Raw genomic sequence first — 23,410 nt, forward strand, 5'->3', positions numbered from 1 at the left:
AAGTATCCAACTGACCCCCATTCGACTTTCTTATGTCTGAAGACAAAATTTGGAGACAGTTTTCTACTTCGACTAGTAGTTTTTCCTTTACGTTTCTTTTCGAATGGTGTCAGATCCACTTGCCACAGCTCTGACAGGGCTATGGTCTGAGACATATAGATAAGGACCAAGCACGGTCAGTGCCAGCAACCCACGGCCTTGACCTTATCTTCTAAGGACACACAAACACCCGTTCTTGAGACAGGGAGAATAATGAAGATACATTTTTTAATTTCTAGCTTTTAGTCTTAGGAATAAAGGCTCCTATATTCTGCTAAAAAATCATAAGTCTTTCTTTTTTTTTTTTAGCTTTTTGTTACCCCAATCTCTATAAACTGTAAATTTTGAAATAAAGTAACACTGAAATTGCTGGAGAATGAGAAACTCATGCCTTGGTCATTGACCTGACAGCACCCAGGAGCCAAGCAGGTTGAGGACCAGGGAAATCAGAGTCCTGGTGCTCATATCGTGGGTTTAATCTCCTCAACATCCAGAGGCAAGCTTGCCGCCTGCTACATTTGGTCACCTTAGAGTTTCATGACCACAGGTAAGACGTTGACTTGTAATTATGTCAGCTCTTTGGCCACTGTGGCTGCCATTGGTGGTGGCAAATAAGCCAAGCGCTGCTAACAGACCTCTTCCCATTGGTTACAATCTGTGTTTGGCAACCTGATCATACCCCCACCCCATCAAAGGAGCTTCCCTGCAGATTTAAAGTGGGCTTTTCACTGACTCTGACCCCAGTACACGCTGGTCTGATTTGCGTGGTATTTTGCAAGGTCTAAGAGCGAGGTAGAACCCCTAATTGTCTGAGGGCATCCAGGAGCAGATGGACAAGTATTGGGTTAGTTTCCACTCAGATCCGTGCCTCAGCTCCAGGAACACAGAGGGGGGAAGGATCAGGCCCAGTTTTCCAGAAAGCACCTGGAACAGCGTCGAACTTTAGACTGTGGAGTAACTGCTTCTAGGGAGAAGTGAGACGGCAAAGGCTTGCTTTGCTCCAAAAGTGAAGGGATAACGTGCCAGTTAGTTCAACTGTGGTCCAGTTAGACCTAAACTGATAAGTCTAAACTCATTTTTGGGGGGGGGGGTGAAAGGGAAAGACCAAATTGGCCATCAGGAGTGCAAGCATTGAAACACTTCTCTCTCTCTCTCTCTCTCTCTCTCTCTCTCTCTCTCTCTCTCTCTCTCTCCCCTCTCTCCCTTCCAGTTTGACTCTAGAAAGTTATACCATTCGAAGATTTCACTTTTTCTTAAATTAGGGGAGGTATAACAGGGTGAAGAGCCATGTCTATTAATCCCCCGTGCTTAATGTGACCCTTCCACAGCAGAGGCCTGGACAGCCACGGCTGTGCCTGGGAGGCCACCACTCACCTGCACTCCAGCTCCCCTGCTGAGCCATTCCACTGTCCAGTGGAAGAGAGAGAGGGTGAGAATGCCAGCAGGCGGGAGCAGTTTACTACGAGCCACTTTACAACACTGACAAGAGCGGAGGAAAGTCCTTGCGGGAGAGCCCACTGGCTCTCCACTGACCTTCTCTTTGCCTCCTCACATGGATCTTTCTTGGTATTCCTTAAAAAGCAACCAAATCTAAGCAGCGTGCACACATGCATGTATGACCAATTAACGGGTTCAGACAGAATGCCAGGCACGAACTTCATCTTTTTTCCTCCAGTAAACATTTTACAATCGAAAGCAAGCTTCAACCCAAAATCTCAGAGGAAAGAGAGAGAGAGAGAGAGAGAGAGAGAGAGAGAGAGAGAGAGAGAGCGCTCAGTGTTCCTGCAACTCACCTGGCTTGGAGTCTGGAGGAACTGGAAAAAGCTTCAAGCAGACACCTTCTCTCTCTTTCTTCCTCAGATGCTTTTCTTCTAGAAGTTTGCCGTGGCACTATTTTTTTTTTTTTTATCCAGACCCAGTCAAGGTGTGTTAAAGCTGAGTGATCTTTCAAAAATGTTCGCTTCTTCTCTCCCTCCTGTTTCCTTCAGCGCTTTGCTTCAAAAACAAGTCCTGACAAAGGTGCGCCGTGGTTTGCAGCCTCACTCCACCCTTCCAATTATCTGACACTTGCTGGATTTAAAAAAAAAAAAATCTGCCTTCGGGAACCAAACTTTATAGACGGGCAGAAAATTTCCCCTGCCAGCTCAAGTAGGTTAACCATTTATAGACCCGAGGGAAAAGGGGAATGAAGGGCTGGCCCACGGGAAATACCCTTCACAACTCCTCCCTACCCTCACAGCTGAAAAATAACCGTACCCTAGCAATTCCTAGAAATCCCCTCCCTTGGCAACATAGGGTTCCTGAATCCCAGCACCCGTGTGTCCAGTAACATCACTGCTCACAGGGACCTGTGGCCAAGATACCTGAGCTCTGAGCTCTGGAAAGAACCATGGAGAATGTGTGTTCAAGATCTGGTTCTCCTACCTGTGCCTTTGACCTCTCTCTTCCAACCTGGCCAAGCCAGACCCCACGCACGAGGGTCAAACAGCGAACCGATGCATAGGTAAATCCCGAGAGGTTGAGTAGCTGGTGGGGTGACTGTTGCTCCTTTGAAGAGGTGACCTGATCTATGAGGGTGACCTAAAAGGAAGAAGATTGTCAGCAACGGGCATTCAGTCACCCATGTTGGAGAAGGATGCTCGAGAAAGGGTAGAGACCATCTTGTCCTCCAAACCAAGTGATCGAACAGCCCCTCATTTCTTCTTGGAAGGCCATCAGTCAGATTGGATCAGGTCTCCTTCCTAATGTCCCCGTTTTAAAATCAATCACTTATTTAAAGGCTTTTTATCCCAATACAGATACATTCAAGAGACGTTGGGGGCTAAGACCTGGGTGGGGGTCTGTGTCACAATTTGGTTGTCAAGAAAACAATATGTACGGTGACAAACTTAGGAATGGGGCAACTCTTTGAGAAAAAGCAGTTCTGGGGACTGTGAGCGAGGAACCATGAAAGTATACAAAATCTTGAGCAGGGCTAAGTAAGTGTCATTTACATTGCTCTGTGACGGAGGTGACAGAGGTGAGCGGAAGGTCTAGAGTATTATAGAGCCTGGACAGAGAACAAGGCTGCCAGAAGGCTCTGAGGTGGGACAGTCATAACTGGTTGGAGGAGCAGGGATGAAGTCAGATTGTGTATAGACTCTATACAGACTGTGTACAGAGAGAAGGGCGGGGTGGCAGGCGAGGACCGGACGTCGAGGTTCTCTCTTCACACAAGGATTCAGGGGTCACGAAGGGCTTTGGTACCTGAAAAGTGTTCTTAAACTTCTAGTCTTTACAGGCACTTTCCAGGAGATTGGATTGTGGATCCTTGGGGAAGAACACCGGGGGCCCTAATCTAATTTCTCATGGGGCCTATTATACGCCAATTATTTTACACACATTATCTTATACAATCCCTGTAGCAATTACTACATTTATTTATTCTCCCTCTTCCTCCCCCTCCTCCTCCCTCTCTCTCTGGGGATGTCCACACGCCAAGGTTCACGTGTGGAGGTCAGAGCCAACTTTGGGCAGTCAGTTCTCCTTTCCCGTGGTTCCAGGGTTTGAATTGCAGCTCTCATGCTTGGCAGCGAGCGTGTCCGTTCACAGAGCAGCTCACTGGTCTCCTCATTGTCATAGAAGAGAAAGGAGAAGTCCTGAGCTGGGAAATCTGACCAAAGGTTGCTTTATATCTCATAGATGGCTGAACCTCTGTTCCACTTGACCTCTGAACCCTTACACGTTGTTACATTTAAGTCTATTGATACTTATTTTGCGATAAGTTCTCATAATGTAGACTTGGTTTGTCTGAAACGTGCTTCGTAGACCAGGCTGGCCTGAAACTCCTACAGATCTACCTGTCTCTGTCTTCCAAGTGCTGGGATTAAAGTGGGCAGCATTGTGCCTGGCACACCCAGAGTTTCGAAAAGGAGGAAAATAGGCATTACCAACCAGATCAGACTGATCGCAAAGAATAAAAACTGAACTTCTGCAAAATAGTGTTTTTTCCCCAGTCAGCAGCACTATGACACTGGTGTGAGTTATGGATACTAAGAGTAGATAGAAACCTGTTCATTAAGACAACTGTCTAACCATGGCTACTGTATTAAACATGCCAAGCAACCATTGCATAAACACGTCCGGGTTTCCCACTTTCTGGATTCTATAGTATTACTGATATTCTCCATATTCCGTGGAAAATCGGGCCATTGAACTCTTTGGGCAGGGAATAAGCTTATGTGTATATATGAGGACACACGTTCCTACATATCTGTGTGTGTGTGTGTGTGTGTGTGTGTGTGTGTGTGTGATGCTTACAGATCCTACACTGGGCACTTTTGGGGGAGAAGGAAAAGAAAATTCAGTACTCACTCTCTACGTCTCCCGGCTTCATAGTTTACAGCTCTTGACAAAACTGCGTGTGAGACTTACCTTGGTGCATGAGGAGAAAGAGGCTGTGTTCTGTGAAACTCTTGGTACTAGAAATGCTTTAGAATAACCAGAAAATGAAGGGATTCCTGTTGAAATGAGGAAGCAGAAGTGAATAAGACATCGGAGGGAAAGGGGTCTGTCTCTCCTGACCGCAACCAGAGCCACGTGAGTGAGCCACCTGTTGACTTTTTAAAAAGATGGGTTTATTTCCATTCTATGCACACGTGTGTTTTGCGTACATTAGGTGTGCCACACGCATGACATACCCTTTGAGGCCAGAAAATGGGCTTGGATCCCCTTAGAACTGGAGTTGTTGATGACCATGAGACATTTTGTGGGTGCTGGAATCCAACCCCGGGTCCTCTACAGCAGCAGTAAGAGCTCTTAACCACCGATTCCCATAGCCTCACACTGATTAATTTTTGATGGGCTGGGAGTCAAATCCAAGTTCCTTAAAAGGCATCCGGAAAAACAGTCCTATTTCTGAAATCATCTGATGACTTTAAAATAGGCCGAGGAGAAAGGACGCCTGCTCACATGTGGTGCAGGTAGGCAGCATGTGACCAGACTCCTTCCGGGCTGAGCAGGACCAGAACAGGTAGATTCTGCAGTCTGTGATGGGCACATTTCCGAAATATGACAGAGAACCCCAGGTTTGGTGGCCTGGGTTGAGGGCTTTTGCTAAGCACCTCTCAAATCTTCATGAACGCACACACTTTCCTTTACTTGTTTGTTCTTGATGACTCTGTCCTGCAGATGCCACCTCCTCTGTTTCCTCCCATAAAAGCATGTCAGCAGTGATGTCTATAGTGCTTTCAGACAAAGACCTTAAATCCCGGGGACTCATTTGCACACTGCTTCTAAGAGAAAATCATAAGTAAAGGGCATATACCCCAGCACTGGAGAGGCAGAGGAGGCGAATATCTGAGTTCGAGGCCAGCCTGGTCTACAGAGTTCCAAGACAGTCAGGGCTACACAGAGAATCCTTGTCTGGGGTGGAGGTGGGGGTTAGAAAAGTAAAAGACACCAAGAGGGAGCGGGGGGGGGGATAAAATAGTTTTAGATTTTTTTTGTATATATTTTGGGAAACCACTCCAATATTATATCTGATGATTCAACTCTTTTTTTGAATAGCAAATCCACTGATTTAAAAAGAACTAATTCACTAATTAAAAATAATACAAAAATTACTTCTGTTTTGCAATTGTTGCTACTAGGACTAGATGACAATCCGCCTCCCTGGACTTCCCTAACGACCATGGTTTCTGGGGAAGAGAATGTATCATCTATAAAGAATTATCAGGACATATGCTACAGTTTGTGGAGAAGCTTGGCTACCAGAAGGATGTGAGACGGTCACCAAGAACAGTCTCCCTTTCCATGTGGCTTGAGGTCAATGACAAGTCCTGAATTGTCTGTCCCCAGCTGTGCTCCTAGCTTCCTTTATTATAACAACAAATGACCTGGTTTCCTTTCTTCAGATTCCAACCTCAGATCTATTAATTCATGTATCCACCCTAACCTCACACATATTTGCTGGCCAACAGAGGAGAGCCTCCGCCTGCTGATCCTGCACCAGAAGCAAGTCGTTATAGCATGCGTGCACCAGCTGAGGTGGACTTCGGTTGTACAAATCTACTCATTACGCATACGGCACAGGGGAGATTATAAATGTCCAGAACTTTGGATAGTCCCGTAGGTTGGGATATCACTGGGTGGGTGTTAGAAGCTAAGGTTGAGAAAGAACCTCAAGTATGGGGTACAGAGGAAAAGAGTAGGGCTTAGGGAAAGGTGGTTCAGCATAGTGTGGGCACGGAGATTAAAGGGGTAGGCTAGTAGGCTTGGATGTGGCAGTCTGATCGTTCCAAAGGTGAGGGGGATTTCTGAAGGAGGAAATGGAGCGGCCAGCTCTCTGCTGAGGAATGAATGCCACTGATAGCACAGAGCGAGGCACAGTACAGTGGGACAAAGTATCCTATCGAGGCTTCAGGGAAATGGTGAAAGATAAAAGGAGGGGCCTGGGAGAGCACTCACTTGACAACACACCTGCCACTCAAACCTGAGGGTCCAATGGGAATCCAGATAAACAGCGGGGCACAGGCTCCTGCTTGTAATCCTGATTCTGTAATCCTGAGTCTATGGCTCACGCCTGTAATCCTAACGCTAAGAAGGCTGAACCAGGAGGATCCCTGGAGTTGGCTGGCAAACTAGTCTAGCTGAATAACTGAGGTGGAGGTTCAGAGAGAGGCTCGGTTTTAAACAGAGTGAAAGGCTAGAGCTGCCGTTCAGCAGGTCAAAGTGTCTGATGCACTGAATCTCATCTCTGGGAGTCACCTGATGGGAGGGAGGACAAAACTAACTTCCAGAAGTTGTCTGTGATTGTGTTCGTGTGTGCGTTCGTGTGTGTGTGTGTGTGTGCGCGCGCGGACGCGGGCGCGCAAACACACACACACACACACACACACACACACACACACACACACACACACACACTAACGAAGGAGCTCAGTGTGGGAGGCAATAACAGTGAGGCTGGACAGACAATAGCACTTAGTGATGGCCTCTGGGCTGCAGGAGACACCCGACGCTGGGAGGATGCTGGGATTTTTCCAAGCCGACTGACTGAGACCGCCGACCACAACAATTTCCCTTCTCTGCCAAGTTACCTTCCTCAAGCCTGGCTGTGTTAGAGCTTCCCTTCCAGGGGGTATGAAAACAATAACGAGATTATTACCTTTGTTTCCAGTCCTTCTTTTGTTCATGCCCCATCACGTTGAAAATGGGAGAATTAAAAGTGGCTCATTTCTGCTTGAAGAACTTAGGAGCCAAGCAATAGAACAACACTAGAACATGTCACCTGTAGGGAACACATACTAGAACATGTCACCTATAGGGGACACATACTAGAACATGTCACCTATAGGGGACACATCTAAGTGGTCAGAAACCACCATATGCTATTTCTGACACATACCCTGTAAACACCCTGACATTTATTTCTAATTATTTAACGATCATGTTCTTGGAACAAAAGAGCTCAATCTACTCCAGAAAAATACATGATGTGTTCACCTTAGCAATTGCCTGCTTTTGCTATGGCCAGAGCCTGTTCCACTAAGGCCATGTGTTAGAAACTTAATCTCAGAGCAGTATTGAGAGGTGAGACCCTTCAGAGACCTTGCGGTCACAGGGGACCCGCCCTCATGAACAGATCGGGGCCACCTTTAGTTAACAGTTCCACCAGGAGTGAGCTCAGCCTTTCTCTTTTTCTCTTGCCCATGCGATGCGCTCTGTCATGTAAGGAGAAGGCTCTCACCAGGGTCTGCTCCCCCAATCTTGGACTTCCACAGAGATCAATCCTTTTCTTTACAAAGTATCCAGTTTCTGGTATTCTGGTATAGAAACACAAAACAGATCTTGAAGACACCTTTTCTAACCTGATGAAAGATTTCTCTCATTGTTAGAGGGAGAAGGAAAAACGTTTGTGTCTGCCACGATGGGGAGTCCTTGGTGGCCTAGAGCTCGGCAGCGTGCCTCTGCCCACCCTGGTGGAGTTAAACCTCTAGGGCAGACAACTCCTCCCCATGTTGTTTGCTTAGCAATGTCCCAGGAGCCTGTCAGAGCCTCAAGCTCAAAACAGGGGAAGATGTGCCCTCAGAACGGAGTTATCTTACTGAGTTGTTTGAAATGTGTGTTCCGCTTGATCCCTATTGGGGAACAAGAAATAAAAACAGTTCGACAAAACGGCAGGAAGCTACTTGACAGCTGGATTAATTTCCAGATTTTTATGCTTTTAGGCCAAAAAGCTGAAAAGCCTGAGTCAGGTGGTGATCACTCCTTTGTGCTGCAGGCCATGATTCAAGAGCTGGGCCTGCCCTTCACAGACATGTTCACACAAAGACTCTCTTCATTAACACGAAGGCCGCACCCTATTATCTATCCTGTGGTTGCCAGTATATTCCCCACGGGTATGTCTCCAGCACATTCACTCAGGCTGAGCATCAGGTCTCGGTGCCAGACACACCCGTCAACTCCACATGCTAATGGTTAATAACACTCATCTAAAAGTTCCCGAACTAATCACACCAGTGGTCTCCGACTTTGAGGACCCCGGTGCTTTAGCGGGCCGTGGTGAGGTGCTACTCAGCTGTTGACATTCAGGAAAATCCACCCTTCGTGATGTTTGGGGAGTTTGCTTATGTGCTTGGTTTTGTTGCTGGGGACTGGGCCCGGCCTTTACCTGCTCTACCACTGAGCTATACAAGCTTAGGCCCTAGGGATTTTAGCAAATGCTTGTCCAGGAGTAACTAACCACCGTGGCATTTAAGATGCACAGAATTCCCTTACAACCTCAACTTCACTTCTGTTCCACTTTAGTCCTGTCTCCAGCCCCTGACAGCCAAGGATCTGGTTCTAGTCTCTCTCTGACTTTGCCTTTTCCCGACTGTCATTTAATTTACATGGGCGAAGCAGTGTATCACCTTTCCTGTCAGTATCCGAGGTCCGTCCATGTTGTGGGCTGACTTTGCGATGGAATGATCTCCCACTGCTTGGCATACGTTTTTAATTCAGGTTCTTAAAGTGATGGACATTGGATTGTATCAGTTGTCTTGGGATACATACCTTGAAGTGTAATGATGGGCCAGGTAAATACATATTTAGCTTCATAAGATGTAACAGAATTTTGTGCTGTACTACTGGGGTTCAGTAAACGACACCTCAAATTGTGGTACTTTGATGTTTTTACATGCTGAACTAGAAAAAAATATAATCTTAGAATCAAGGTCCTTGACCCCCCCATTGCCCTCCCCCATCTCCTATTAGGGCAGCTTTGGTGGGGAAATGGTACTTCGTCATGTATCATGCCCTCCAGATTGAACCAAAAGGACTTGCTAGCTTTCTGTTTCCGTCTTGAGGTTCCACTTACAGAAAAAGAGGCCATGAAGTGCAACCTGACCTTTGGGGACTATGTCACAGGACAGTGCCTATTCCCCGGGCTCATTCACATCCCAAGGGGCCCATTTGCTCCCCGATAATGATTTACCACCTTTCTGAATCATCTATATGCCCACACGTCCTTTCCCCTGTGATGAGATTATTACACATGGGGCTCTGACTGGCTTCATGTGTAATCACACTGCGGTGACTCACTCCTCTGCAAGCTAGGACATCTGCGTATCTTTTCTCCCGTTGATTTATTGTGTTGTTCCAGCAAACCTTCCGAGGGCAAACCGAACGCTTTCCCTGCACCCCCACAGCATTCTTTCTTCTCCCAGGAGCAATGTAAGAGAATTCTAGGTGTCCCGCATCCTTGTCAGCTCTTGGTATTATCTGGTTGATTTTAGCCATTCCAGCGATTGTGGAGTGGCGTTTTGCTATTGTTTTAGTTTATAGTTCTGTAGTTGAGTAGATGCGGACCATCTTTCCATAAGATTGTTTGCTGTTCACATATGTTCCCTGGTGAGTCTTTGTAAGGGTTTTTGTTTTGTTTGTTTGTTTGTTTGTTTTTTGAGACAGGGTCTCTCTGTGTGGCCCTGGCTGTCCTGGAACTCACTCCCAGGCCAAGTTGGCCTCAACTCAGAGATTAAAGGTGTGTGCCACCACCACTCAGCAAGAGATTTTGTCTATTTAGAAACTGGCTTGCTCTAGTGTTGTTGAAATTTTATACTTCTTTATACATTCTGCATATACATTCCTCATCAAATATCTAGTTTTCCTTGTCTATGCTTGCTGTTCTCCTAACGGGGTTTTCTGAAAACATGGACTAGATTTTTTTCCTACAATGAATTCTACCATTGTCATGATATATAAGAAATTAACAAAGTTCATGAGATTTTTTTTCTGATATGTTTTCTTACAGAAGTGTTATCATTTTCGGCTTCAAAGAACCATTCTGAGGACTTCCATGTATGAATCAGCATTCTTTGTCTCCTTTCATCATTTTCCTCAGATCAGGCCTTGCTGGATACTTGGGCTAAACTTTCTGTTTCTGTGACAGAATGCAGAAAAACAACTTAAGTGAGAAGCTGTCATCTTGACTTCAAGCATAGCAGCTACTCTTGTATGTCTGGTTTGCCGGGAGACCATACCTCACGATGGCGGAGGGGGATAGTAGGACAAAGTTGAAATCATGGCAGCCCAGAAGCACACAGAGTCTTCACTGGTGAACTCTTTCCTTTCCTTCCTTTGAGCTCATCTGGGCCCCTGGTCAATGGGATAATGCCATTCAGATTCAGGGCGGGGCTTCTCACCACAGTCAATCCTCTTTGGAAATGGCCCCCATCCAGAGATACGTTTATTGATCTCCTAAGCCTCTCAGTCAACGATCAAAATTAACCATCTAAGTTTAGCCCTTGTAAATTTAATACCTAATTACGCCCCCTTAAATTGTAACATTTCACCCTGGACCTAAAATCTTCTCATCTTCTAATGCAAAATTCATTCTATCTCTCAGATCCCTCACTGGCTTAACTCCAGGGTCGAGCAGACTCTCCTCTGAGACACAAAGCAAACATTTACCTTGAGTTCCTGTAAACCTCAAAAAGAAATACAAAGACCAGTACAGCATACAATGGCACAGAGTAAACATTTCCATTTCAAAGAACAGGAGACCAGCAAGAAAAGTATCCAATGCAAAACCAAAACCTGGCTTGGTTCAGCAGTCAGCAGTCGCTAACCGCTAACCGCTGGGTGGGGCTGGGGCGGAGAGACCGCCATTGGCCATTGGCGGGTCGGTTGTTGTTTTTTTAAACTACTCGCTACACTTTCCTTCGAAATCTAAGTGGAAGCCTCCGTGACCTTGTAACGTTGTGACCTTGGAACGTTGTGTTTTGCCTACAAATTCAGAATGGAGTTGATTGGTGCCAGGGTTTGCTACTACCTTGAGGAGTAGCCAGGCCCTTTGGGTCCAGGACTGCAGCAGCTTCCCAGTACTTAGACGGAGAAGCCTGGAAAACAAGTGGCCCTGAAACTTCTTCTCAAAGCAAATTCTTTCCAGTGAATCAAAACTTCATGGCTTTGAGCCTGTGATAGGTCGGGGTCCAGCCTTCTTCTGAGATGCTCTGACAGCATCTTTGCTGTTGATCCAGTGGAGAGATCATGGCTTCTATTTAATGAACCTAATCTCTTTGACAGCCACACTCTCCTTGGCCTCGACTTCACACATCTCCCCCTCCAAACCATTGCCCTCGTTAGTGTCAACAATTCTTACTGTGAACTCGGGTAAATAAATACCCACGCCACAGCCGAGAATGCCGAGATGCCTCCAAATTCCTTCCACCAGTTTAATTAGTCCAGCACCTTTAAACTCAACCTCCCACAAAGTGTCAGAGCACAGATAAAATGTAGACAAGTCCTTTCCTTAATGTAACACAAACAACTCTAGTCCTAATGGAGTCTGCATTGCCATCTGAAGCCTCAGGAGCACGGTGTAAATTTCCATGGGCATTGTGATCTTTTGAGTTCTTCCTAGAATTGACTGTTAGGCCACTTACTTAGCAGTCTAGGTTCCCCTTAGGCAACATTTCCAAAAATCCAGAATTCCTCCAGCAAATTCCTTCTAAGCTGCCCTTTAGGTTGTCGCAGGGGTGACCTACTTCTGTTATGAATTTTCTGTGCTAATCTGACTTTCTGTGGCTGTAGGCCATAGAGCTGAGGAGCAACTTAGAGGAAGATGGGTTTATCTCTGCTCATGTTTTGGAGGGTTTCGGTCTGTTAGTTTTCTGGGTTTGTTCGAGGACACTGTATATCATGGCAGTAGGGCATGGTGGGAAGAGTCATTACTGCCTGGTACACAGCAGCCAGGAACAGGGAGTGGGAGGAGACAGAAAGACTCACACAGAGAGATGGAGCTCACATTTCAATATTTTCCCCCTAGTTAGCCCTTCTAGAAATGTTTACGTAGACACCTCCAGAGAAGTACTTTACTGATGCCCAAGGCCCTCTCAATCCAATCAAGTTGGCAATCTTGATTAGATATCAGTAGCCCAGGCTGGTCTTGAACTCATAACCTTCCTTAGCCTTAACAACACTGAGGCAGGAAATGCTTAGAATAAGCATTACAATGTCATGCCCAGATTGCACCCAGATGTGGGGACAGAGAACTCAGCATTTGAATAATACAAGGATGATCTTTACAGGATACACAGTAACATTATGCCTTTATGTCTTCTTAGAAACCGTTAGCCTTCCTCAAAAGCCCATGTCAGACTTCTCTTCCTACACCTTAGCTAAGAAATGGGTTGTGCTTATTTCTAAGCCCTTCGCTAATAAGGACAATGGATGAAGAATAACAGTTTGGATGACACAATGAAGAGGCAGCAGCCTCATCCGTGTCCCCTGTGATACTGAATATTCTCAGTCTGTAAGAATGCTGTGCACATAACGCTGCTGTGTTTCCCACGTCTGTGTCTCCCAGGTACCCTGAAAATTCTGGATTAACTCTTCTTTCTAGGAACAAAGTCTATTAACACCCAGGACACCATTAATTATTTATATTCTTGTATGGAGGGAAGAATGAAATGAACAGTTCTGCAATGCTGGAGATGTTCTAACACCAGAGCATAAATTATACAACAGAGCCTTAGTGACAAAGACAAAGATAAAAAAGATACAATGGGGGAAAAAACCTCATTATAAAGCAAGTGGTATTAACTTCAGTATAAATATTTATAATACTCTCATGTAATTTGTAAGTGCATCCTCAATAAGGTTCAAGTAGTTATTAGTAAAGGCAGGCCTGGTGGCTCACGCCTGTAATTCCAGGATTTGGGAAGAAGAGGAAAGAGAATTGAAGTTCAACGTCCCCTTTGGCTGTTTAATGAGTTCAAGGCCACCCTAAGCTTCATAAGACCCTGTCTCAAACAAAGCAAAGCAAAATAAAACAAACTGATTAGTAATATATTGTCACAATGTAAATTATGAAATTTAAATGGGTGATTCTGGAGGCAAGGAAACAATTTTAACTGGAAACCAGGGTGAGCCTGGGCACTGCTGGGAAGAGGCATCCCGGTTGATGGCAGCCACACTGACATCCTGCAGAGAAGCCTTCGCACCAGCACTCAAGGCTGTTTGCTTTGTTCAGTGACACTGTAGATATAAAGCAATGCTTTTGTCACAGAAACAGAAAAAGGACATCGAGAAGACTTTTCCTTCAAGGGAGTAAAAATGCTCCAATATGCTCTTTGAATTTCCAGTTTTCATTTGTTTTTTTAATTTATTTTTATTTTTATTTTTTGGATCTTAATCTTCCACTTTATTTTTATAAATATTATTTTTATTGGATTTTTTTATTTACATTTCAAATGTTATTCCCTTTCCAGGTTTCCTGTCCATAAGCCCCATATCCCTTTCCCTTCCCCTTCTTCTATAAGGGTGTTCCCCTCCCCATCCACTCCCCCCTTCCCACCCCCCTGACATTCCCTTACACTGGGACTCCAACCTTGGCAGGACCAAGGGCTTCTCCTTTCTTTGGTGCCCAACAAGGCCATCCTCTGCTACCTATGCAGTTGGAGCCCAGGGTCAGTCCATGTATAGTCTTTGGGTAGTGGTTTCGTCCCAAGAAACTCTGGTTGGTTGGCATTGTTGTTCTTATGGGGTTGCCAGCCCCTTCAGCTCTTTCAATCCTTTTTCTAATTCCTCCAATAGGGCTCCTGTTCTCAGGTCAATGGGTTGCTGCTAGCATTCACCTCTGTATTTGACATGATCTGGCTGTGTCTCTCAGGAGACATCTATATCCTGTTCCTGTCAGCACGCACTTCTTAGCTTCATCAATCTTATCTAGTTTTGGTAGCTGTGTGTATATATATATATATATATATATATATATATATATATATATATATGTATGTATGTGTGTGTGTGTGTTGTGTGTGTATATATATATATGTATATATATATATATATATATATATATATATGGGCCACATGTGGGGCAGGCTCTGAATGGCCATTCTTCAGTTTCTGCTCCAAATTTTGCCTCCATATCCCCTCCTCTAAATATTTTTGTTCCTCCTTTTAAGAAGGAGTAAAGCATACACACTTTGGTCGTCCTTCTTCTTGAAGTTCATGTGGTCTGTACTCAACAGTAAAAGAACTTCTGGGGGAATCACCATCCCTGACCTCAAGCAGTATTACAGAGCAATAGTGATAAAAACTGTATGGTATTGGTACAGAGACAGGCAGGTAGATCAGTGGAACAGAATTGAAGACCCAGAAATGAACCCACACACCTATGGGCACTTGATTTTTGACAAAGGAGCCAAAACCATCAAATGGAAAAAAGATAGCATTTTCAGCAAATGGTGCTGGTTCAACTGGAGGTCAACATGTAGAAGAATGCAGGTCAATCCATGCTTATCACCCTGTACAAAGCTTAAGTCCAAGTGGATCAAGGACCTCCACATCAAACCAGATACACTCAAACTAATAGAAGAAAAAGTGGGGAAGAGTCTCGATCACATGGGCACAGGGGGAAATTTTCCTGAACAAAACACCAATGGCTTATTCTCTAAGATCAAGAATCGACAAATGGGGGGTTGGGGATTTAGCTCAGTGGTAGAGCGCTTGCCTAGGAAGCGCAAGGCCCTGGGTTCGATCCCCAGCTCCGAAAAAAAGAACCAAAAAAAAAAAATCGACAAATGGGACCTCATAAAACTGCAAAGCTTCTGTAAGGCAAAGGACACTGTCATTAGGACAAAACGGCAACCAATAGATTGGGAAAAGATCTTTACCAATCCTACATCTAATAGAGGGCTAATAACCAAAATATACAAAGAACTCAAGAAGTTAGACACCAGAGAGCCAAATAACCCTATTAAAAATGGGGTACAGAGCTAAACAAAGAATTCTCAGCCAAGGAAGATTGAATGGCCAAGAAGCACCTAAAGAAATGCTCAACATCCTTAGTCATCAGGGAAATGCAGTTTTCATTTGTGTAGGTCGGGGAGGGGGGAGGCTGGCTCTTTGTCAGCCGGTGGGACCGTTTTGGGATAAAAGGACACAAAGGAGTGGCTGGTGGAAGGCCTGAGTCTGTTTTGATGCTCAAAGACATGGAGTTGGAGAGGTGTCCTGTGGGAGGTTATTTCCAACTCCAAGGTCTGACTAATCAAGGTCAAAGGGATTTCAACATAAAAACTGGGAAGTGTTTCTAAAGCAGAAAATAATTTCATAAGTTCTCATAAGATAGGCTACATGGCCTACAGCAATGAAGTACTTATATGATGGTAAAAAAAAAAAAGGTTTGAGAGAAGATCTTGGTATATAACCCAAGCTGGTCTTGAACCCACAATCCTCCTGCTTCAGTCTCTAGAGCCTTAGGATTATGTGTTGGTCAGATTTTGTAAACTTGATACAAACTAGAGACTCCTGGGCAGAGGGAACCTGAGCTGGGGTTGATTGGCCCATGGGGCATTTTCTTGATTAATGATTGGTGTGGGAGGGCCTAGCCCTCTGGAAGGGGTGACACCCCTGGGTTGTTTAAGAAATCAGGCTGAACAAGATGTGGGGAAGAGAACCAGTAAACTCCCTTATGACCTCTGCTACAGTTCCCTGACTTGACCTCTCTCAGTGATCTGGACTGGTAAACCAATTAACCCTTTCCTTTCCACGTTTCTTATGATCATGGTGTTTATCACAGCAATAGAACAAAGACGAGGTCAGATTACATACAAACAAGCACCACCATAGAGCTGTACCCCCTAGAAATTCATGCTCACTAGAAAAGGTCTGGGGGAACCTAACCTTGTCCTTAGGAACTGAGGCAGCAGCTAGGCACTCTTCATTGCTTTGAGAGCTGCTGAGAGGGTTGATTTTGTACTAAGCTGCGTGTTACTTTATTGTAAATACTCTATAATGTTTTGCGTTTTCTTCTGAAAATGAGCAAAATCAATGAGCGGGACCCTTGGATGGCAGTAGATAGACCCTTTATCCCTGGCAGACCTGAGCTGCATACCCTCTTTACTACTAACTGGATGGATGTCTTATTTGTCATTGTTGCTGGCTAATTTGGACACTTTACACACTCCTGATAGCTGCGGCTGAAGACATGGTTCAGTCCTAATTTCCTCCAGACAGCCTACACTAGCTTTAGAAAGCAGTGTTCCAAGCACGTCAACTCTTGACAGACTCCAGGTCTCTGTGCCCATTTTCCCCAAAGCCAAAGAGAAAACACTTCCCGTAGTGGCCCACAGAAGGCTTATGATTGGTGCAAGCACACTATTTCATTTGCATGAAAGACTGCTGGGATTGGTGGCAACACTTTAACCCCACCCACTCCTGATCATATGACCGGGCTGTTCAGCCTACTTTTCCAGTCAGCGGGGAGAGCCCTTCCTGCCTCATCATCTGGTGGTGCAGCATTCAGTCCACGAAAGCCTTCAACGTGGATTTTCTTTGTCTCCTTTTGATTTTTATTCTAAGTAGAGAGGGATGAGATGAAAATACTGCGGGAAACTGCTGAGCAGTAGAAATACAATGGCAGCAGCAGTGGTAGCAAGTGGACAACTCCAGACAATGGCTCGGGGCAAAGCTGGTAGAAAGAAGCAAAGACTGGCAGAGGGAGATAAAGTCTGGTAGGCGAACAAAGGAGGCTGTGAGAGCTAAAGATGGGACTTGTGATACCAAGGTTCATGAGCCGTAACACTCAGACCAAGCACCGCAACATACAAGGCTCAAGAGCTGTAACATGGGCTGCTGTTATGAACTGTGGATTCCAGCATCCATAACTTAGGAACTTTGGCACTAGCGGGTACCAAGAGCTACTGCTGTTAACTGCTTCAAGTCTAGGATGTGTTAGCTACTGAATACTAGGCCACTGATGATCAAAGCTTAGAGCAATAAGCCTGGGCATTTAGAAACACAAGTCTTTGCCCTACAGCCTGGAGCCATGAGCCGCTAGTTCTCAGTAACTGTAAGCTTTTGAGTCTGCTGGTCTAGCTCATAAGCTCTTGGCATTGAAGGACCCTAGCCTGCCAACGTTAGAAGAGCTATTCCTCTTCTAACAGAGTATCTTGTATCGAGTAGAGCAAAAAGGCTTCAGCCAGCTGATTGGTAAAGCTGACCTTATTGAGGTTGGCAGACTTATCCTTCCCCAGGCTTGTTCCTGGTCCTGCAACATGTATGGAAAGAAATGTAATGAGGTTATTGGGTATTTGACAAAATCTCCATTATGTGAAGTCTCAAGAGGACTTAAAGTAGCCATGGATTTATTTTTTTTTAATTTTTTTTTACATAAAGAATCAGACTATTCTCCAGCCAAAAGATCAATATGCACCAAAGCAAAGAAAACTAACATCAGAAGAGCTGCCATTCATAGGCAAGGCCAGCTTCAGAGTTTAAGGTCACAGTGAAGGCCTATGGAGACCATCCTGGCTGGTCGGCCCCATGAAGAAGAATGGCTGACATTTCCCACTCCTCTACATGGAGTAGATCTGACCACTTCCATTGTTCATCCTCAAGACCTTCCCATACACTTACATCCTGGCTTCTGACACATTCATAGTCCTTAAGCCCCAAGAGAAATGTTTTTAGTTTCATCTTTCCCTGGATTGCTAATTACAGGCATCACACATTTGCTATCCAATACAAATTTCTCTCCCAAGGATGTCTGATTAGCATTTCCGATTTGCCCTACCCACCTTTACGGATGTCTTACTGACAGTCAATGTCAACATGCTGAACATGGGACCCACGGATTCTCTCACTCCCGTCAATGGTGCTCCTGCTCTTGCAGTCATCTGTGTACCTGCAGGACCTGTGCACAGAACTCACTGAAAGAATTATTGGGAGTGGGAGTAAGGGGAGGAGAAAGGAAAGAATATGGAGAGATACAGTGACATTAGGTAGAGTGTGGAGAGATACAGTGGCATTAGGAAAAATATAGAGAGATACAGTGACATTAGGTACAGTATGAAGAGAGAGTGACATTAGGAAGAGTGTGGAGAAATACAGTGACATTAGGAAAAATATGAAGAGATACAGTGATATTAGGAAGAGTGTGGAGAGATACAGTGACATTAGCCAGGAGGTGCTGGCAGGCATCTTTAATCCCCTGCACCAGAGGAGTAGAGGCAGATGTTAGAGGCCAGCCTGATATACAGAGCGTGTTCCAGCACAGCCAGGGCCACATAAAAGTCACAAAATCAAGCTGGAGTGGGGCTGGGGAAGGTGAGAATGAGGAGAAGGGAGTTGACTAGGAAGGAAAGAAGGGCATTTTAGGTTGGAGATCCCCAAATTTGAAGGGGCGGGTGAATTCAAGAGCCTTCCCAAAGGAGACCAAGGACACATGTTCACCTCCTTTACTTCCTTTCTGGTATTTTTCTTCAACTTCATCCAGTAAGTTAGACTTTAGTGGGTGTGGTGGGACAAAGGGCTTGAAGGCATGCTTCCTGCACACAGGCATCAGGAACTGAGTTAATTTCCACTGTGGAGTGTGAGTTTGTGTAACAGTTGTTGTGAGCAGAAAGTGTGACCAGGCCCTTGTTTCCAACCTGTCAAGTTCTTTTCTTGACTCTAGGGGTGGAACCCAGGGCCTCCCACAAATCAGGCAGGAGTGGCACCACTGATCTACACCCTGCCGCAGCCTCCTGCTTCAGATCATGATTAGAAGTGAAGACTGGCTTTCCCACGGGGACCATCCCCCTTTTTGCCGTAGGAAGGTAAAGAAACAAGCTCCTGCTTGCCTTTTTGGTCCTGGAGGTTTTACTACCGTGTAACTGATTGTTATGTTTGCTTAGGCGCTCCGTTGCCAACGCATTTAAAGTTTGATGCGCTAATCTCTTTGAATGATGACAGGTCAGAACTGTAACCTCGAGACATTTTCAGGTAAAGGCAAGACACAGGCACTCCTTGATTTTGTTTGTGGGAAGTCTGTTCTAGCCCACAGGGAACCAGGGCCATCACCGTGAAGGAATTGGAAAAGCCAGAGAACTACTGAGATCTGGTAGTTTTGAGGGGTGCTTAGAACTATGGGCAGAACCTTTTTGGGAGAAGTGATTTTAAGTACTTGTTTGTAAGCGGGGCTTAGAGGACCCTCTGGTGTGTAAGCCAGCATAAGCAGGCATTATCCCTAAGACAGCGGTGCTCATTTGCTCTGTGTTGATCCACTCACTAGCTTTCTGGGACTGCTGGATTTTTTTTCTCTTTCCAACTGGATGTGGTTAGTAAAATGCAACAGGAGAGGATGCTTCCAACTGGAATCTGTAGTCCAGAGGGACGGAAGTGCCCCTCTTCCCCTTTCGTCTCCTCCTTTCCCCATTTTTCCATATAAAACGGTAGGAGTATTTGTAGAAATAAACTTTACACCGTGGAGAACTCATCACGAGTTTTCTATAGATTTTAAATATGATGAATATTGAAAACACAACTCTGTTATCTACAGGCACAATTCTAGAAAATTGTGCAACAATGTAGGTTGGGGCTCGGTCTAACCCAGAGAATTGTTCTAGAAAGAAAAACCCCGGAAGGTTTTCATGGTCAAGAATCATTTTCATGTAAGAACAACCTATTTATTCATCAGGTTTTCCATTACTAATTCATTCATTCTGTGTATTTCATTCAATATAAGCCATTTCTTTCTAGGTATCCCAGGCTGGCTTTGAACTCATCAACCCTCTTGCCTCTGCCTTCTAAGGGCTGGGATTACACACATGTGCTACCACATCTGGCAATAAATCCATTCTCAATAAAACAATTTGCAAAAGCATCCAATAAACAGAGTGAACACATGGCTTGTTTTAATTCTTCTTATTATTTTATTTAGGATTAAGTTTTTAGACCCCACATCTCACTATGTAGCCCAGGCTAGATCAAAAATCACAGAGATCTGCCTGCTTCTGCCTCCTGACTGCTGGGACTAAAGGTATTTACCATTATGTCCAGTAGGGCTTCTTTTTTTGACCAGGTCCCAATAGCATAAAAATTCTATAAATCCACAGATGAGCATTCTGATCCCCTCATTTATTTGTGTAGCCAGGGGCCCTTCAGACAGAGAAGAGATTTGACTTGGTCAGAGTGGGGGTTTCCACTTCTCTTAAACCTGCAGGTTATGGCAAACTGTTGGGTAACTGTATTTTCAGAAAAGAAGGGCTGTTCTATATATTTTCTATGTTGAAATAAAACTTGCCACCTGCTGGATGGAATCACTAATAAGAACATAGATGAATGATACAGAAGAGAGAGTCCTGTGAGCTTCAGGAGGAAGAGTTGGAGAAAACAGAGTTAACGTGAGCGAAGCATTCACGTCTGTTTTGCCATAATGAAATTCAGCGTTCACGCACACTGCCTACTTGTACATCTCGGAAGAACCATGGGGGAAAGTCCTTATCATAGTGATTGCAGGTGTAAAAACAGGCGTTTGAATGATCGATGATTTTATTTTCTTAGTGTTTTTAGTTATCCCCCTATAATTTTTTGTTTTAATAATAATTAAAACCAAGCCTCCCATAGATCTAGTCCTTCCCAATGCTTTGACGTAAGATAAAGTCAATGCTATTACTGAACGCAGCTCAAAGTTTTTGTGATGGATTTCCAACATGGTGAACTGGATGATTACAGGAGGCTAAGTAACTTCTGTATATTCAGTTTAAAATATTGGTAAACTCATCTCGTAGCAACTTTGGACTGCTCCTTTCCCCTTGAAGTAAGGATGGTGCCCCAAGTTGCTATTTCTAATAACTAAAAAGTGAGCTAGTTACTCTCTGGCCAGTGCTTAGGGTGAACATGTCCAACAAAGTGCTCTTAAGGACCAAAATGTTGTCTTAGAATTTCCCCTGTAGTCTTGAGCATTTACCAGAAGCCAACGTGACCTGCTCCTTTTGGGCAGAAAAGAACAGCTGTCTACCCTTCCTGTCAGCGTGTTAGTCATCTCAGAGATGTCATCTTCAGGAATGCCGCAGAAGGAGCCAGCGATGAACCCTCTCTGTGTAGAGGTTCTGTAGTCACGGCTCATGTGCTGAGCCTCATGAGGTGGCCAAGCCAGGAGCAGGAGCGGGCACATCCCTGTCCTGAGCATGTGTTGATTCAGAATCAACGCATGAGTCACATAAGCCTGAATGTGGGAGATCGGTCAGGACGGCACATGGCCAGTGCTCCCTCAGACATTCCCGAGAACGCTTTCCGACTAGCGAAGGCAAGTGGAAGGTAGACTAGCTCTGAAATGTTAGGCCTGGAAACTAACATCTCAACTCCTTGGCTCTAAATTTTCGTATACCTGCTATTTCACTTATGCGTTTAACACTCCCAGCATCCCCAGGAGACGCATAGTTATGGTAATAAAGGTGATAAAACCAATCAGTAATGACCTGCAGGTGGCTGCAGTGTAGGCCGCAGAGAGGTGGGAGTCTATGTCTACGCTCAGTGTTCTGACCTATGTACATCTGAATGATTAACAGCCTACCATTCCCTGAAAACGGCGAGCCCCAGATGACACCAGTTCAGCACCAGGCAGGCCAGGGTGGGCTCCCAGGAGGGTTAGCAAGCCAGGGACTAGAAGGAGCCCACCTGGGACCTCTAAGCCCCAGGCAGGAGTGAGCCTGAGATAGACAACTATTGCATGGGGCCACTGGGGGTGTGGGGGAGCTGGGTGACAGTCTAGTACAGTGCAGGCCTGGGGGTGGGGGCAGATCATGTCTGAGATGACCCCTACCTAGCATGACCACTGCCCAGAGCCATGATGCATGAGTGGGGCATGGCACTCCCAAGACCACTCCTGAGATGACCCCAGACGCTTAGGACTTGGGGCTCCATTAAGAGGAGCAAGTAAATGGTGGAGAAATGGAAGAGAGAGAGAGAGAAAGAGAAAGGTGTGGGCACAATGAAAAGAAGCAGAACTGGAGACTTGAGGGTAGTGAGGAACAGTCTGATTTGAGTGGCTGGTAGCCACCTGGGACCATGGTGGTTTACGTCCTGTGCTGCCACCAAAGCCACGTCAGGGTCCCTGGTCCTGCAGCAACATGGGAGACCTGTGGTGATTTGGACTAGGGTTCCCTTCTCCTCCTCCCGCTCATTACCTGCAGACCTGGCCCTGGGATCATGAGAGCAGGAGAGTTGGCCCTGCTCCTCATCAGCTGCAGTGCTCAGGAGAGCCAGCCCGCACCTTGCCTGACCTTGACCTTGGTGGCAGAGGTTTGGATGACTCCAGGGGTGTAAGCGGGGGAGAGCTGGCCCTGCCTCTTGTCTGTCATGGAGTGACAAGGGGAGAGGTGCCACCCCCTCTTAACCCTTGCCACCTATGGCAGGCAGGAGAGCTGGTCCCAGATTCGTGAGAGTGGGAGAACAGTCTATGTCCTTCACCAGCTGCAGGACCTGGGAGAGCCAGCCCCGCATCTTGCCTGGGCAGCAGGCTAGAGCTGGCCCTGCTTGCAGGAGTTGCTGATGAGCCAGCCCTGCGGTTGTAAGGGAGAGAGCTAGTGGGCTGACCAGCTCAGATATCTCTCAGGTCCAGATCCAGGAATTTGAATTGGCCCTCCCCAGCATCTACCCCATCCATGAACTGCTGGAATTCATGAAGGGCCCAGTCCTACAGATTCCCAAAGTACAGGATCTCCATGACACAGGGCAACAACAGGATTTCTGAGAGGAGTCCCAGTGAGGATCCAGTATTGACAGAGTAGCAGAAGCCAGAGGCCTCGAACCAGACCAACAAGTCATCGCAATGCACATTTGCAAGCAAAGACGTGTGAACCAAAGGGTATAATACCGTGGGACACCCTGTGACGCACTGCAGCTTCCACCATGAGATTTTTCTTTTCTCTGTTTGGGGGTGGGGAGAGATTGTAAGGGTGGTTGGTGGTGGGAGATGAGTGGGATTGGGGTGCATGATGTGAAATTCATAAAGAACCAATAAAAAGTAGAAACAGAGCAAAACCCAATCGGTAACGGAAGTGAATAACCACTGTAGAAGCTGGATGCAGCTGAGGAACGGAGATCAGCTTAGAACTCCCTGTCTAACTCTAGTGACGAA

General features: G+C 45.6%; 1 protein-coding gene and 1 pseudogene across 2 annotated transcripts in view; one reads left to right on the forward strand and one right to left on the reverse strand.

Moving 5' to 3' along the window:
• Col17a1 (collagen type XVII alpha 1 chain) overlaps window positions 1-2,044 on the reverse strand; it is a 46,210-nt gene extending 44,166 nt beyond the window's left edge. For both annotated transcript variants that reach the window (NM_001415841.1, NM_001415840.1), the window contains exon 1: window positions 1,833-2,044. The gene's annotated coding sequence lies outside the window, so the exon portion shown is untranslated. The remainder of the gene's footprint in view (window positions 1-1,832) is intronic.
• A 19,704-nt stretch (window positions 2,045-21,748) lies between these two features.
• LOC120100451 (small nucleolar RNA SNORA17) lies at window positions 21,749-21,848 on the forward strand (annotated as a pseudogene).
• The last annotated feature ends 1,562 nt before the right edge of the window (window positions 21,849-23,410 follow it).

Source organism: Rattus norvegicus, chromosome 1 (assembly GCF_036323735.1).
Source record: "Rattus norvegicus strain BN/NHsdMcwi chromosome 1, GRCr8, whole genome shotgun sequence".
In the NCBI taxonomy this organism is placed as follows: Eukaryota; Metazoa; Chordata; class Mammalia; order Rodentia; family Muridae; genus Rattus; species Rattus norvegicus.